Raw genomic sequence first — 15,708 nt, 5'->3', positions numbered from 1 at the left:
TTTATCAGTGTGTAAAGCCTTGACGAATAGACCATAAAATAATTAATTCATGGATTAGTGCCTAGGCTTAATATGTTGGAATCTAGGCCAGCACGTAGCTTAGAGACTTCATATTTGGTTCTCACTTCTCCGACTGACACACAATATTATAGAATAAATTAAGTTATTGTAGTATGATACTTCTTATGTGGGAGTTTCTGCATTGCAGATTATAATATAATTTGAACTTTTCGAGTGGTCCTGACATTAAACACGTATTAAACAAAATTTTGTGTAGCTGCAACTTAATCCTGAATCTATTATCGAGGACAACTTTCTCCTTACAACTTATAATTACTTTTAATAACAAAGTCTAAAAACACGGTCAAAATTTACAATTTCCTTAATGTATTTTTAACAGAGAATGAAATGAAATGAAATTTTTGACTTTTATGTCCCACGGTTATGCCGGTGAGGCTAAAGGAGACGGTGATGATGACTAATGAATGAAATGGTGGAATGAAGAAAGTGGGAGGAAGCGGGAGAGCCCCAAAGAAACCCACGCACACGGTGTTTGTCCACCATAAAGTTCACTCGGCGGGGGCTGGGATCGAACACGAAACCCCAAGCACAGAGGTGAACGCTCTGCCACTGAGCCACCGCGGTCCCCAATCTTTTCAACAGTATCTCAAACAACAACAGCACCTGCAAGTTCGGTAGGTATACACATACAGAAGTACATTACATTACTTTTTGGCACTTTTTTGGATGGCGAGTTTCTTCGTGGCTAAACGGTTAGCGTACGCGCCTTTGTCGTGGGAGACCTGGGTTCGATTCGCGGAGGGAGCTCATGTGGTTCGAATTCCAGGTTAATCAGTAGGTTCCGTCTCACATAGCCTCGCTGCTGAAAGAGACGTTAAAATCAAAATCAAGTCAACTCAACTTTTTGAATGGAGGTCCAGAGGTATAGCCTGGTACACAAGAGTGTGTTAAACTGGTCCTAATTATATGATTTAGATTATCTACATAAGGTTCCTATTAGTGGTTTACTATAGATAGTAGATTGTAAGGTTCTTTGATTAGCAGAGCCATTTTATGCATAGGACGCCCACTTCTAGAGCCTTGTTAACATGCTATTTCCTGTTGCTGTATACCGTGTTCTTTGGGTATTTTAGAAACATGTACTAATGTTCTCTACAACAAGCAACATTTACAGTTTTCTGTTTATATAACGCTAAACCATTTACTTCATATATTATTTTAATATATCTGTCAAATTTGTATGAATAGTACTTTTTATAGAACTCTACTAACCTACTGTAAATATTGAACTTAGAAATCCCATACCTCAATTGAATAATGAAATCTGACAATGAAGATATGTGGGCAATGTGGAGGCTGGAAGTTGTTATTAATCCTTACCACTACCGGGATACCTTGTGTACAATTTATCACCGCTGGGTTACCTTGTATACAATTTATATATATATATATATATATATATATATATATATATATATATATATATATATATATATATATATATATATATATATATATATATATATATATATTTAAAAAAGCTGTGAGTACCATGAAACGATTATGTTTAGTATTAATTCCTGAAGTCAAACGTGAGTTATCCCCATCTCTTTGTTACCACCCCATAATTGTATAGTAGAGATGAGAGATTAGAAAGCAAAGCACAAAATAAAGGATAGTACTAACACTCACACATAAAAGGAATGAAAAAACAGCGGAAAAAAATAAAGGAAATACAAATAAAAGTAAATGTCTTTTATATAGCCTTTCTGAAATTGAACACGATACACAATAGTCAGCAATTTTATGAGAGGCGCTACTGTTGTCAAAGTATCGTTTCTAGTTTTGGTGTGCTTACTTGGACGATAGTTGCCGGGTAGTCATGGAAACATTTATATTAGCTAGACAGAGAGCTGCATGTGTGTCTCTGAGACTTTTCTCAGTGTGTGTGTTTGTGAGTGAATGCTAGATCGATGTCACCCAGTGGATACAATGAAGGGATAGAAGAGGCACAAGACAGAAAAGGGGGAGGGGGAGTCTCTGAGAGCTCCCCTGGACATTGGAGTATACACATAGAAAGCCTACATCTCTTTTTCCCCCTCTATCTCTTACACACACAGATAGACATTCGCTCAACTCACAAACATGCTGGCAGGCAGCTTGTCCGCGAAGACTGATGACGTCTTAACGTTCTGCCGGACACAGCAACCTTCTGCAATGGACACTCTGACATTCCAAAGCAGATGGTGTCGTAGAAACGAAAAAGAATGGGCGGGCGATCTCTTTCGCTACGCGTTTGTTCGTCCGCCATTTACGTGTTAAAAAAGAGTAAAGACTTTTCATACTAGCTATGGTAGCATTAGACGAGACAACTTTTTATGTACTAAATGTAATAAATAACCATTTGTTTCTTCTTAACTATTATTCTCTGAATACCACTCGTATCTCTATTACAGTTGTAGAAAAAATGGAACATAGAAGTAGTGAATATATACAAGGAAATAAAAGTATCATTTACCAAGGAAACAAACAAATGCTGTTAATTTTAAGTAAGGCATATATATTTTTACTAAATAGCATAAAGTTTAATATAGATTCTATTGTAGGGAAGGACTAATGTTTGTATTTTATCACACTATAGATATACCACATTGACTTGACAACTAGTCTTCCTTTGCAAGCACTGCTACCCGCTGAAGGAATTTCACTCCCTTTCGCCAAGGCTATCTCGCTTAGCAATAGCTGAATCTTTATTGGCTCAACGCGTGAGTGTGTCGAGGGTGTGGACTTTAGTTCGCATTTTTGCCACGGATCAAGACAATTTGGCAGAACTATAGTAAACTACGCAATATATTTTTTTTTTTTAAAAAAACTTACGACTAACATTTGCATTACTGTTAGATTTATAGGTGTCACTCTATATTTATGTTATTGTTAGCAGAAATCAAACATATAACCATGGTCTTCTTAATAGTGCAAATATTATTTATATAGTATACAAAAAATTAATATGATCCACCAGAATAAAATATAAACTGGATTGAATTCGAAACAAATGACAGATTTATACTTATAACCAAAATAAAGATTATTTTTCCAGATTTTCCAGAAACAACTATGTATCAGAATTTGTCTACATGCATAATATTTTGTTCAGCTCGACGTCGTCTGTCGATTCTTGTATGTCTCATCTTTTGACAGTGATAGTATAATTAAACAAAAAATTAAAGATTTAACCATAATTTGAAACTATATCCCTTTAAAGATTCTGTGTACTGTCATATTAGTAACACATTATTAGTAACATACAAATGAAAAATTTGACAAGGTTATACTTCAGAAGCAGTTTTATTTCTTAATATGACATAGTTATCGAATACCGGTGAATATATGCTTACAACAATACTATTTTTTCTCTCGATTTTCTCCAAAAAGTATGCAAGAAGATTTTAAGATTCGTCCATATTGTATTTAGTTCAACTTAATGAGATTGTCAAGTGGCATATAAGTATCTTCTCCTTGGACGATTATTTTTTGTTAGACTTTAATAATAATGTAGAAATTTGTGTTCTGTTCTATTAGCATTGGTTGAATTCTGAAATGTACAACTGGTCTTTGAAGCAATTGATTTCCTTCAAATAGCCGTATTCTTCTTAAATATTAAATCATCTCTCATAGGATTAACAAGAGCTCAAAAATTAATGCCGGGCATGATACAACCCTCCATAAGAAATCCTTATTCAGAGTATGCAAAGTGAAAAATAGTTTGTGCCCTTCGGAAGCGAAATCTTTGAAGTGCCCAAAGGTTGAGTAAGTTTACAGGATAAACGTATTATGTAAATACGAGGAAGGAAACAGTAAAGTGTGGTGGAGTCAAGTTACAATGTATACAACTATCACTTTTTTTGATACTAAAGATGTCTTCCCATTTCACCTAAATCTCGTTTCACTAATAAATTACCAGCTGTCATTTTATAGATAAAATTACATCCGCTATTTTAGACAAAATGCAAACTCCCACTTGGTATAATTGTCATTCTGTCTTTCTACATTATCAAGGTGGAATTACTTATAGGCCTATGATTAGCAGAAGGGGTCCAGCTCTTTTCTCTAAAAAATGTTACAATTTGGTAATTTCTGTTCACATTCGGTTAGTTTAGAGTAGGTTATGTTAGTTTAGGCTAGCTTAGGTTAGTTTAGTTTATGTTAAATTAGTGTAGGGGTCCCGCATAATTTTCCAAAAAATGATAGAATTTCGCTTATTTCTATAATATTAGGTAAGTTTAGGTTAGTTCAGGTTAGCTTAGGTTAGTTTATGTTAGATTAGGTTAGATTAGGTTACGTTATGTTAGGTCTAAGTACTTGCATCATTCATTTCTCCTGTAAATTTTGTGTTTTTACGTGCTTCTGGACCACTTGTACTAAACATACTCCACTTATATATGAGTGATCTGATAATATTGTAAATCAACCCTGAAATTTTAAACCACAGCTCACCATTGTTACATTCAGCTCAGTAATATGTTATGCTAACTTTAGGACGTTAAAATGATCATGAGAAGTTTGAAACTGCTATTGATCTTTATTTTATAATATGTTTTACATTATACGACACTCTTTTCCAAATGTGTATTTTGTATTTCGCGTTAATTTTAATTGCTAAATATACTGTCGCATATGATGTTGCAGTGTGTTTTAGACAGATTGACGACGGTTATGTATGTTGCTGAAGGGTTGTATGTTTATTACAGATATTCATTCTGTTTACTTGCATATATTTATGACAATACACGATTTACCTGCTCAATCTGGCAAGTAATTAATATGTTTGTATAGTGATTAATTTAATGTGATTTCATGAGCATTTGAAATAATTTATATTAAAGTTGTGACGTAAATGTGTATGTATGAACAGGCCCGCAACCAGAGACAAAAGTTTAGGTGGGGCGCATAATATGTAGGTTTGCGAGGATACAAGTCATTTACATTTTTTAACTGCTTCATATCAGTAATTACTAAGATTTTGTACGCCTGACAGCAGTGACATTAATTGCAAAGGTATGTACTTATAATAATAATAATAATAATAATAATAATAATAATAATAATAATAATAATAATAATAATAATAATAATAAATATTTCAACAAAGTTCTGTGTATCCGTGTAAAAGCTAACACTCTTATTATGAGTAATTTACTGAAAAACTTGCTATATTGAAATTCTATTTATTTAAATATGTGCAAGTAATTAATCCAGTATTTTAGTAGCATAATAGTTCTTTTTAACACGATTTATTTCCCCTCAAATATCAATAAATTGCTTTATCCTTAATCTGAGCAAGATAAATATAGAGGGCTCTTCGTACTACTGTAATTAATTTAGTGGGTTTAAAATGAACTCAGATTACATTAGGTTAATTAAGCGTAGCATTCTTTATTGTTTATAATTATTTAGTTAATGACATCCAAGAAATCTAATTAAAGCATGTATTTAGAGAGAAATAAAATAAACAATACGGATCACCGCAATGAACTTTCTTCCTCTTTTCTATTTATTACATCAAGTTATTTTGCATCATCACTAGAAAGTTTACTTACGAGTTAAAAGTGATTAATCAATAATAGATGTTTTTAAAAAAGCTTACTCTTACGGTTAAACTATCCTTGATTTTTTCACATGAAATGAGATAAGTCATATCGTTCGGTTGTTCTTATGTTTCTTTGTAAAATATGATCAATATCGACTGACTTGTGAGTAATTTCTTGAAAAAAAATCACCTCAAGAATAAACTGTTCCCTGTGGATATTTTTAGAAGAAACTACTCATACCATACTATAGGGTTGTTTATGAAATATGAACAACATAGGCTAAGTTTTTAAGGAAACGGTCCGAATACACAAGACTTAGATTTGGATTTTTGAGTTTAGCTTCCCTTGCAACAGCGAGGTCATGAGACGTGCACCTATAGAATAATGTCGGATCCGAACCACATAAACTCTCGCTGGAAATCAAACTTGGATCTCCCACGTCAAAGGCGCCTAGGGAGACCAGGATGACTTTGGCGTGAAAAGACCTGGGTTCGATTCTCCTTTAGGAGTTCAAGTCACAAATCTTATCGCTAAAAGTAAACTATCCGTTAAATTTATCTTCAGAAGAAACTGCTTACACCACATTGAAGAGTTTTTAATCAAATATTTATTCATGAAATTTGAACAAAATGACTTAAGCAGCTTTTAACAGAACTATCTGAAAAAATCTCAACCCAATAGTATACAACCCCGAAGAGTATTATAGGGTGGTAAATTTTTGTTTCTCAAATATGAACAAAACAGGCTGAGCAGTTTTTTAGAAAATCACGTGAATAAGGTAGGTGTGCGCAATTTCGCCACGTTAAGCTTTGAATGATTGTTGTAAATTCCTGATAGGTACGGCGAGTACATCCCTACTGGAAGTGGATAGTATATGGCTTAAAATATTTGTGAAACAAAAATAACATCCGTACGCTAATAGTATGTTACTTCCAAATACAAAAGAAAAAAGTGTGCAACTGGCGAAATTGCATACACCCTGTCCACAATTTTGCCATCCTACTGTACACAAAGGTGACAAGTCAAACCACTCGACAAAACAAATACTGAAGTACATTTTTTCACCCTATGAATATTATAATAAATATATTACATAATCATTAGTAAATATTTATCTATTTAACTTCTGGGCCCTGGATTCATTTAAATGCTGAGCTTTTCTTTTCGCTACTTCACGATGCCGTAACAAAAATCCATGAAATCATGTTCGACTTGCTGCACTTTGTATATTGTTGAAAGGATGTGGAATTTTGTTTTGTGTACAAAACTTGTAGACACATTTTTCAACAGTCGAGGTGTGAGAGGAAATCCGACGTCCGCTAGCCGCACAATCCTCTGGACTAAGACCTCTTCCTCTGTTACATTTAACACAGATTTTCTACCAGGGAGTGCACGTTGTGTCTTTCGTGCTTGTACATAGGCACCTAATGTTCGAAGTGGTATGTTTTGAATTGTTTACTGCAGCGCTGACAGATAGCTGATGCTGGATAACGCTGATCACAGCGTTCTTTAAATCCAACAATGACCACTTGCACTACTTTCCTTTATTCCGTCTGTCTGCCCTTATCTGCTTCTAAATCGAAGAAAAGGAAATATCAAAATCAAAGGAAAGGAGATATCACTGCCGTTGCTCCATTATGTTATGAACATTAGCATAGGTTCCAATTTCGCCACCCTTTTTTCTGCATGGCGAAATTGCAAGCACTTCCAAAGACTACACAAATGGGTTGACAATACGACTCCAATGTACAACACAGAGCGTTACACACAGTGGCGCATTTAGGGGGGGGGCTTCCGGGCTTAAGCCCCCCCGAAATCTTACTTACTATAGTAAAGTATATGAAATATCTTGCAGAATTTTCATATTTTCAGGCAAATCCCCCCCCCGAAAGTTAGCAAAGCCCCTCCCGAAACAAAATCGTAAATACGCCACTGGTTACACATATCATTGTAGATATAAAATATTCGTCTTCACAATGCAGTGCTTAGCACAAAGCTTCGGGCCTTCCTTCTGGAACAATTTACCGCACTTTGTTGTTCTCAATCTTATAATAGCACTACGTCTATCACATACACTGACTGCATGTCTTTCGCACTTAGGCCCTACCCATCAAAGTGGGACAAAATATGTTCACCATGCGCTTTCTACCTATACACCAGTCCCATCTACCGACTGTTCGGAAATAGAGGTACCTGGCAGCATTGCAAACATGGCGAAATTGCGCACACCTACCTTATAATTCACCACAAAAGCAAACTACCCCTTGACTTTCTCAGAAGAAACGGGTTATGCCAAGGTTATAGCATTGGTAACGAAATATATAATTATGAACAAAATCTTCAAAGAAGTTTCGGGAAAATAATTTGTAAAATCTCACCCCTTAAGAATAAACTAATCTGAAAAACCACTCCAGGAGTCGAATAATAGTCATGGATTTTTTTTAAAACGGGAAATGGCTTACACCATATGCCTGTTAATGAAATATGTGTTTACAATGTATAAACAAAGTTGCTTGAGCTATTTTTAGACAATCGTCAAAAAAGTCTTACCCCCTTTGGATATGTTTGTGAAGAATGACTTATACCATATGAAGGGTTGTTAATGGTGTATTGATTTATGAAATATAAACAAAATTGTTAGAACTATTGTAAAGAAAATCACAAATTTTGGTTTTCAGTCTTCAGTTTACCCATATATTATTCGTAGGACAATTCGATAACTTTCTTAGAAACTCTAGAGAATCTTAGAAAATCCTTAAGTTTAAGATTCGGTCTAGATACGTTGAACGGTATGGCCCCAGGGGAGTGTAGGCTAAGTACATCAAGAAGAACAAACAAATAGATGAATAGGTTCTGGGTCCAAAAAATACCTATTTCGCTAAAGGGGCCATGAAACCTGAAAATTCGTTGATATCTCAAACTGGATTATTTTCACGAATTCCATCTTTCTTCTCTTCCACCGACACTTGAAAGTAAAAATATAGAAAAATAAATTAGCACATAAAAGGACAGGATCGGACATACAGTCAGTGACAATTTTTTTTTGTCCGTTTGATGAAATTAGTTTTGTAACTAATTTCAGAATAGAAGGCAACTTGAATACAGGTTTCAGTAAATTAAAAAAAAAAAGTAAATTTCTGTATGTTACAGCCTTCAAACTCGGTGCAACTGTGTACGTTCCATCGTTATTCCGAAAATGAAGTTTACCAAACGGAAAGAACTTTTGTCGCTGACTGTACGAAGGCTATGTGGAAACTCCATTGAAATTGGTTTTATGAAAAGTACGGAGAGCACAATATTGTGTAACGTTTCCGAAATTAAGCATTCTTAGTCATAGAAACCTGTAAAACTCCAGTGTAAAAGCACTATGTTTTGGTAAAGTAACATTTTTTTAATGTTGCAAATGTTAGGTTGATGTTCATCAGTAGAACTGATTACATCTGAAACTCAATTATAGCCATTTCCCTAGCCTTTTCCAAATGAAGAAAAAAAAAAAACACAAATGGTGTTTTGAAAAAGTAAATATCTTCACTGTTGCTTCTCGTTGAGTTGTCAATTTCATTATCTCATGCTAGCTCCTAGATGTCTACTTACACACAAGAAGAACATTAGATTTCAGATAGAAGTAGCGGATTTTTGAAACTAATTTCTTCTGAATTCGATCTTTTCTAAATCAGGGTTGAATTCAGGGGGTAGCCCGGGGGGAATCTCCCCCCCGAAGAAAATCCATTCCCCCCCGTAGAAACTCAAAGAATTTCAGTCACAAAATGTAGAAATTACTTCACATAATTATTTGCTTTCTTTCCGTGCACGTGCAGACGAAATCCAATCTCTCAATATACACATAAATGACGCAGACCCATTCTATATAAATATTAAACATGTAACATCTAAGATAGAATACCAAATAGCCAATAAAACTTGTATTTCTTAACGCTATGACCGAGTTTGGCAGAACATGAAATTGTCAACTGTTGAAGAAAGGTTTGTATCTTAGTAGGTACTATACTCTCGCCCTATATTGTATATTTGTAGGTAGCACTAGCACAGGTTGAGATAGGAAAGGAAAGATAGGGAAGATCTTTCGATCATTCCATATGATCTCTGATGTCAACAGATTTCAGTTCTTGAAAATGTACAGTTCTTGCATTATTTGAAATAGGGCACCTAAATCCCATTTCTCGCATCGGAAGTAACAGACGTAAATGTGTTTTACGATTGTTAAAGTAAACACACCTTTCTTTAATTAAAAATAATTAAGTTAAAGGGAGAGATTCAGAGGACGTCATTTAGAGGGATCAGGGAGGAACAGTTATCCCTCCTGGATTAGAGACTTATATAGAATTTATCAATATGATAGTAGTATATAAGTGAAAGATCGCTATTGAAGGTGTTGAAGATCCTGCTCAGAGCCGTGCCATGGGGGAGGGGCAAGCGGGGCAACGGCACCGGGCGCCGAAGTAAGGGGTACAAAATTCGGGAGGGAAAAAGAAAAGAAAAGAGGGAAAGAAAAACAGAGGAATAAAACACACGTGCACATATTATATAAAATAAAAGAAAAAAAGTAATGAAAAGTGCTCAAAATCAAGGAAAAGCATGGTTTACTTTTTAAAATTGTCTCACCTTTGCGGCTGGTCTGTCGACCTCACTCATATATACAGGGGTGCCGTCGTATACTCTCGCGCCAAGCGCTGATTTTCCACGACACGGAATTAATCCTACTGAAGATTTCGTAAACTTAACTATTGATGTGTATGCAGTGAAGAAACCAAGGCTAATATGCTTGATTTAGAATCAGAAGTGTGAGAAAGAATGATAACTTTTTGTTAAGATATTTCTGTGTGTGTTTGTTTTAGGACAAAAAATATTTGAGTTAATTTAAATCTTTTTAAAAACTTCTACATTAGTAACAAACAATAACTAGTGAATATAGGAAATAATAACAAAAATAGCTACTGTAAATAGCAGTTAAAGTTTAGTCTAAAATATTTTTGCCATTCTTTATTTAATGCTTTAGATGAAATCAAACGATTGTTTTTTTTTTTAATTATAATTTCACATATTTATCAGCAATTAGTCTCAATATTAGGTAAGATGTGTATGTGAATGGAATTGTTAAATATGCTGCTGCTTTCTTGCAAAAATACAGAAAAACAACCGTCCCCCCGAGGAGTTGACATTCCCCCCCGGGTGAAAATGTCTGAATTCAACACAGTTCTAAATCCGTACGTATTTTGCGCTATTCCGCTTAATATAATTGTCGTCATTCCACTTGCTATATTTTACTTACGATGTCATTAAGAAATTACCATTTGTATAAAACTTTAGCTGAAGAAATTCTTTCAATTATTTTCTCACACTTTCACTCAATTTCTCTCTCTTAGGTTCGCAATTATGTTTGCAAAATAGTGTTAAATATCTTGAAATCACCCAGTGTTGCCAACCGTAGTGGAATTCCACTACGCGTAGCGACTTTTCCTTGCCCTGGCGACAAAGCGGCGACGGAAGAAAACTATGGAAAATGTAGCGACTTTTGAAACCCTATCTTAAAACCTCAAATTTTCCTCCATAGCCTGAAATAAGTGAACAAATAAGGTTAGAAAATATTTATTCCTTTATAAAGTGCTTAATATAGTTTTGTAGAGGGAAAGTACACATATTTTTTATAAACAGGTTTGTCCGTTTTCGAGAACGCTGTACATGTAGGAGGAAAGGACAATTGCATAAGTGTTCATGCCTGCTCTTGCTTACTTCATTCAAAATAGGAATTGCATTTGAGTCATAAAGGTGCATCTTTTGTTTTTGTAACTGGCAGCCAACATCTAGAAGAAGCCATATAATCGACGAGGTAAGCTAAACGTCTTTAGAGTTTACTAATTTAAACCATGAGTTATTTAAGTAAAATGTTATAATTTTGAAGTAATGGAAAGCATTATGCAAACAGGTATATATGCAGGAGTGAAGGTACGAGGACGAGAGATAACCAGGAATTTCAACTTCCATGTAAATTTGATATAACTTCATGAGTATTTTACAGAGTTCATATACAATTTATATTCAGGCTGAATTTAGACTCTAACTGGAAAAACTTACCAATAAAATTCCTGGATACGTTCCTGTAAGGGAATTACCACATTTGTCGACCTATATTATTTACATTTAAATCCATGAAATAGTTTCCCAAAAGTGTACATGATGTATTTGAGAAAAAGGTACTAATATTTGTATTCAGGAAATGTTCTTCTCAAAATAAGATTATATGCTGACAAGTGTATTGATAACTTGATTCGTAGCCATGTTTAAGAATTTTTCTAGGTTGGCTGCATTTGTGAGATACCTCTAACAAAAATCAAAGATTCTACTTGGATTAAATCTGATAAATATTTTCCATCATAAAATTTTAATAAATATTTCCCGTCATAGAAATTTTAAAATGTTAGAACCAATCCTGAAATTTCACCATATCTCATTGATTACCAAGGGCCGATTTTAAAACGTTCTCATATCTCTCTGATTACTAAAGGCTAGTCCTATAATGTCCTGATAAGCTCGTCACCTTGTAATCTATTCTCGGTGGGGACACAGGTGGTTCGGATTCCACGTTAAGCTAGTAGGACACCACTTCATCAAAATCATTATCATCATCACTCTAAGGACCTCTCCTACAATGTATATCTCTGATTACTAACTATTAATGCGTGAAATAAATTGCAGTTTTGTTAACATTTTTTTAACCATTAAAGTTTAATTTTGTAATGTAGCGGAAAATGGCGGAATTTCAGTAAGGGTAGCGGAATTTGGCGAAATTTTGATGGCACAGTAGCGACTTTTCGAGCTGGGGATCTGGCAAACTGGAATCGCCTTCGATAAACATCTCAATGGGAAAATTCATCTCTCCAACTTAAGAGTTAATGTACACCGAAGAATCATTGGTTGCGCGATTTACGAAGAACCAACTAGGACTTCGGTACAAATCTAATACTTTATACGTTTAAGGTCTTTGCTCGTTGAGCTCTTACTCATGGATATTTCGTCTGGGTTATCCGCTCAGTCAAAGTTCTATGATAGATTACAAGTTCTCGGACGTCATGTCTTGTGCTTGCCTACTCACTACCTGCACGAACTCCAACACAAGAAGTCTATAGCCGTACAAATATCCCTATTCTTTTACAGCATATCTACCGTCTCTGCTGTCGCTAAATTCAATATCGTAGTAACACTACTCACACGATCCTTCATCAACTATTAGATCAGACTACAGCTGTGCCACGTTACGCATTTTTACCAGTCGATCATCTTGTACTCCATGAAAATGATGAGGCCACTCCTCTCTACGATCCAGATCGTCGCTTTTAACACCACCATAAGCATATCTATTAAGCATAATTTAATTCTATTGCTCCTTTGTTCTCACTAACAGGGCTCCCATTGTCTCAAAAAGCTCTAAGTAGTCCAGAGCAGAACATCAACATCTTCGTCTAGATAACATCATGAGTCCTTATGTTACGTGAACAGCACTTCATTGCTACCATCACCTCATCTCTAATCACATTTTTATGTATTAATGGCAAAAAAATAATAAATAAATAATTCCTGAGACGCACTCCTAATACCTTTCTACTTCACTTAAATTGATGTCACTGGTCCAAGAGAAGATGTTCAGCCTACCTCCTTGGCCCGTCCATCCATAGATTTGAATGAAACTGCATTTAAAAAGTGTATATCTATCTCCTTATCATTCGCTCTTAGCTGTTTACATTTCTTCATCTCATGTTTTGTTAAAGGGATTAAAATGAATTTAAAACAAACTAACTTTTACATATATCTAAATTGTATTATCCTATAGCTCATAAGGACGCATTCTGGTCTGAGAGGAAAACAAAAATTTACGGTTTGTGGTTCCCCTTGCCCACTTGGTTGTGTATGAAATAGTTAACCGTTATAATAGGTTCTTCATTGACAACCATCTCTTCATTTTTCATACAACTTATTTATATTTTTAATATAGGTATGGCTGTTTGATTGAGTTGGAGATCGTATATGACCTTGCCTATCTTGCGTCAACTGTCTGTGACACAAGAAATAGAGAAAAAGAGATCAGAAGAAGAATCATGCATGGACGTGTTGTCATGTAACAACTAACTAAGATCTGAATTTTAAAAAAAACGAGCAATCACAAACAACGCGAAGATTCATCAGCTCGAAACACTAGTGTTCTCTGTCTTCTTCTACGGACAAGAAACTTAAAAAATGAAAGCATCTAATAAAAAAATGAATTGATGAATATGGAATATTATATTAGCCTTTAATGCTACGTATACCTTAGACTGCAAGAATAAATAATGCATCTATCATTGAGGGCTCAAGAACTAATGCATTTATCACTGAAGAGCTCAAAACTAATGAATCTTTCACTGAAGAGCTCAAGAATTGATTCATATATTATTGAGGAGCTCAAGAATTGGTGCATCTATCACTGAGCTGTTCAAAAACTAATGAATCTATCACTGAGGAGCTCAAGAATTGGTGCGTCTATCACTGAGCAGTTTAAGAACTAATGGATCTATCATTGAGAAGCTCAAGAAGTAATGTACTTATCATTGAGAAGCTCAAGAGCTAATGCATCTATCACTGAGGAGCTCAAACACTGATGCATCTATCATTGATAAGCTCAACAACTAATGCATTTATCACTCAAGAGCTAAAGAACTAATGAATCTATCACTGAAGAGTTCAAGAATTGATGGATCTATCAATGTGTAGCTCAAGCATTGATATATCTATCACTACGGAGCTCAATAACTAATGTATCTATCACTGGGAGCTCAAGAATTGATGTACACTCATGTTCAAAATTATTGTCGCATGTCTATAAATATGTTGTTGTTGTTGTTGTAGGAATATAATTTGATAACGAATCCGCCTGATATTTCTTATAATGTTAGTATGTGTATAATCGGCAAAGACATGTATGTGGCAACTTTCATGTCAAAAGAGCAGAAATAAGAACAACAAAACGAAAATAAAACTTTCTTTTCCATTTAGCAACATTTTATTTTATTCATTATAATTTTCGTATTTATAATTATTTTCCTTTTAAATTTACCACAAATATACATTTTCTGATTATACACATAACATCAGTATTAAGAGTACCCTGCAAAATCATTATCAAATTATATTCTTACAAGAATACAGTTATAGATATGCGACAATCATTTTGGACATGAGTGTACCTATCAGTGAGAAGCTTAAGAACTTTTGTACCTATCACTAAAGAGCGCAAGAACTAATGGATCTATCACTAAGAAGCTCAAGAACTGCTAATGTATCTATCAATGAAGAGCTCAAGAGGTAATGCATCTATCCCCTAAGAGCTGAGGAACTAATGTATCTATCATTATGAAGCTCAAGAACTGATGTGTCTATCGTTGAGGAGCTCAAGAACTAATATATATCACTGAGCAGCTCGAGAACTAATGGATCTATCACGGAAGAGCTGAAGAACTAATATATCAGTCACTGAGGAGCCAAATATTTCTGACTTCCTTGACGAGTCGGCAATTTTTCTAAAATATGGCATGATGAGATGCAGATAACATGCATAAAACCTACATGGAAATAAAAATTGAGAGCAGGCGAAGGTGGTGAGGAACCACTTATACGTGGATAGAACAAATAAAACACACAACTGTCTTTCATCTTCAAGGACCCTTAAAGAAAGCTAAAGATCGTACGAAATGGCGACAATATATTACATGTGAAAGTCAATAGCGTCACAACGCTCTGAAATAAAGAAAATGCGGATGATGATGGCAGGTATAGAAACACTGTGAGATCTGTTATACTGGGATACTTTGTCCTAAAATATATCATTTAAAGAAATGAAAATTAGCTCAAATGTGAATTTGAATTTCGCGTAAAACGGCGAATATGATTTATTTTTGTTAATGAACTAGGTAAATTGACTAGTAAATCTAGTAACACAGGTACTCACACGAGCACATAGAACTAACCTGAACGAAACAATTTCCTCCAAAGACAGGATTAATCCATTATTTTTTGCTACATTGTATATCAAGAATGTACCATTCTT

Source organism: Thermobia domestica, chromosome 5 (assembly GCF_964235325.1).
Source record: "Thermobia domestica chromosome 5, izTheDome1.hap1.1, whole genome shotgun sequence".
NCBI lineage: Eukaryota > Metazoa > Arthropoda > Insecta > Zygentoma > Lepismatidae > Thermobia > Thermobia domestica.
Note: the sequence above shows the minus strand (reverse complement) of the source record.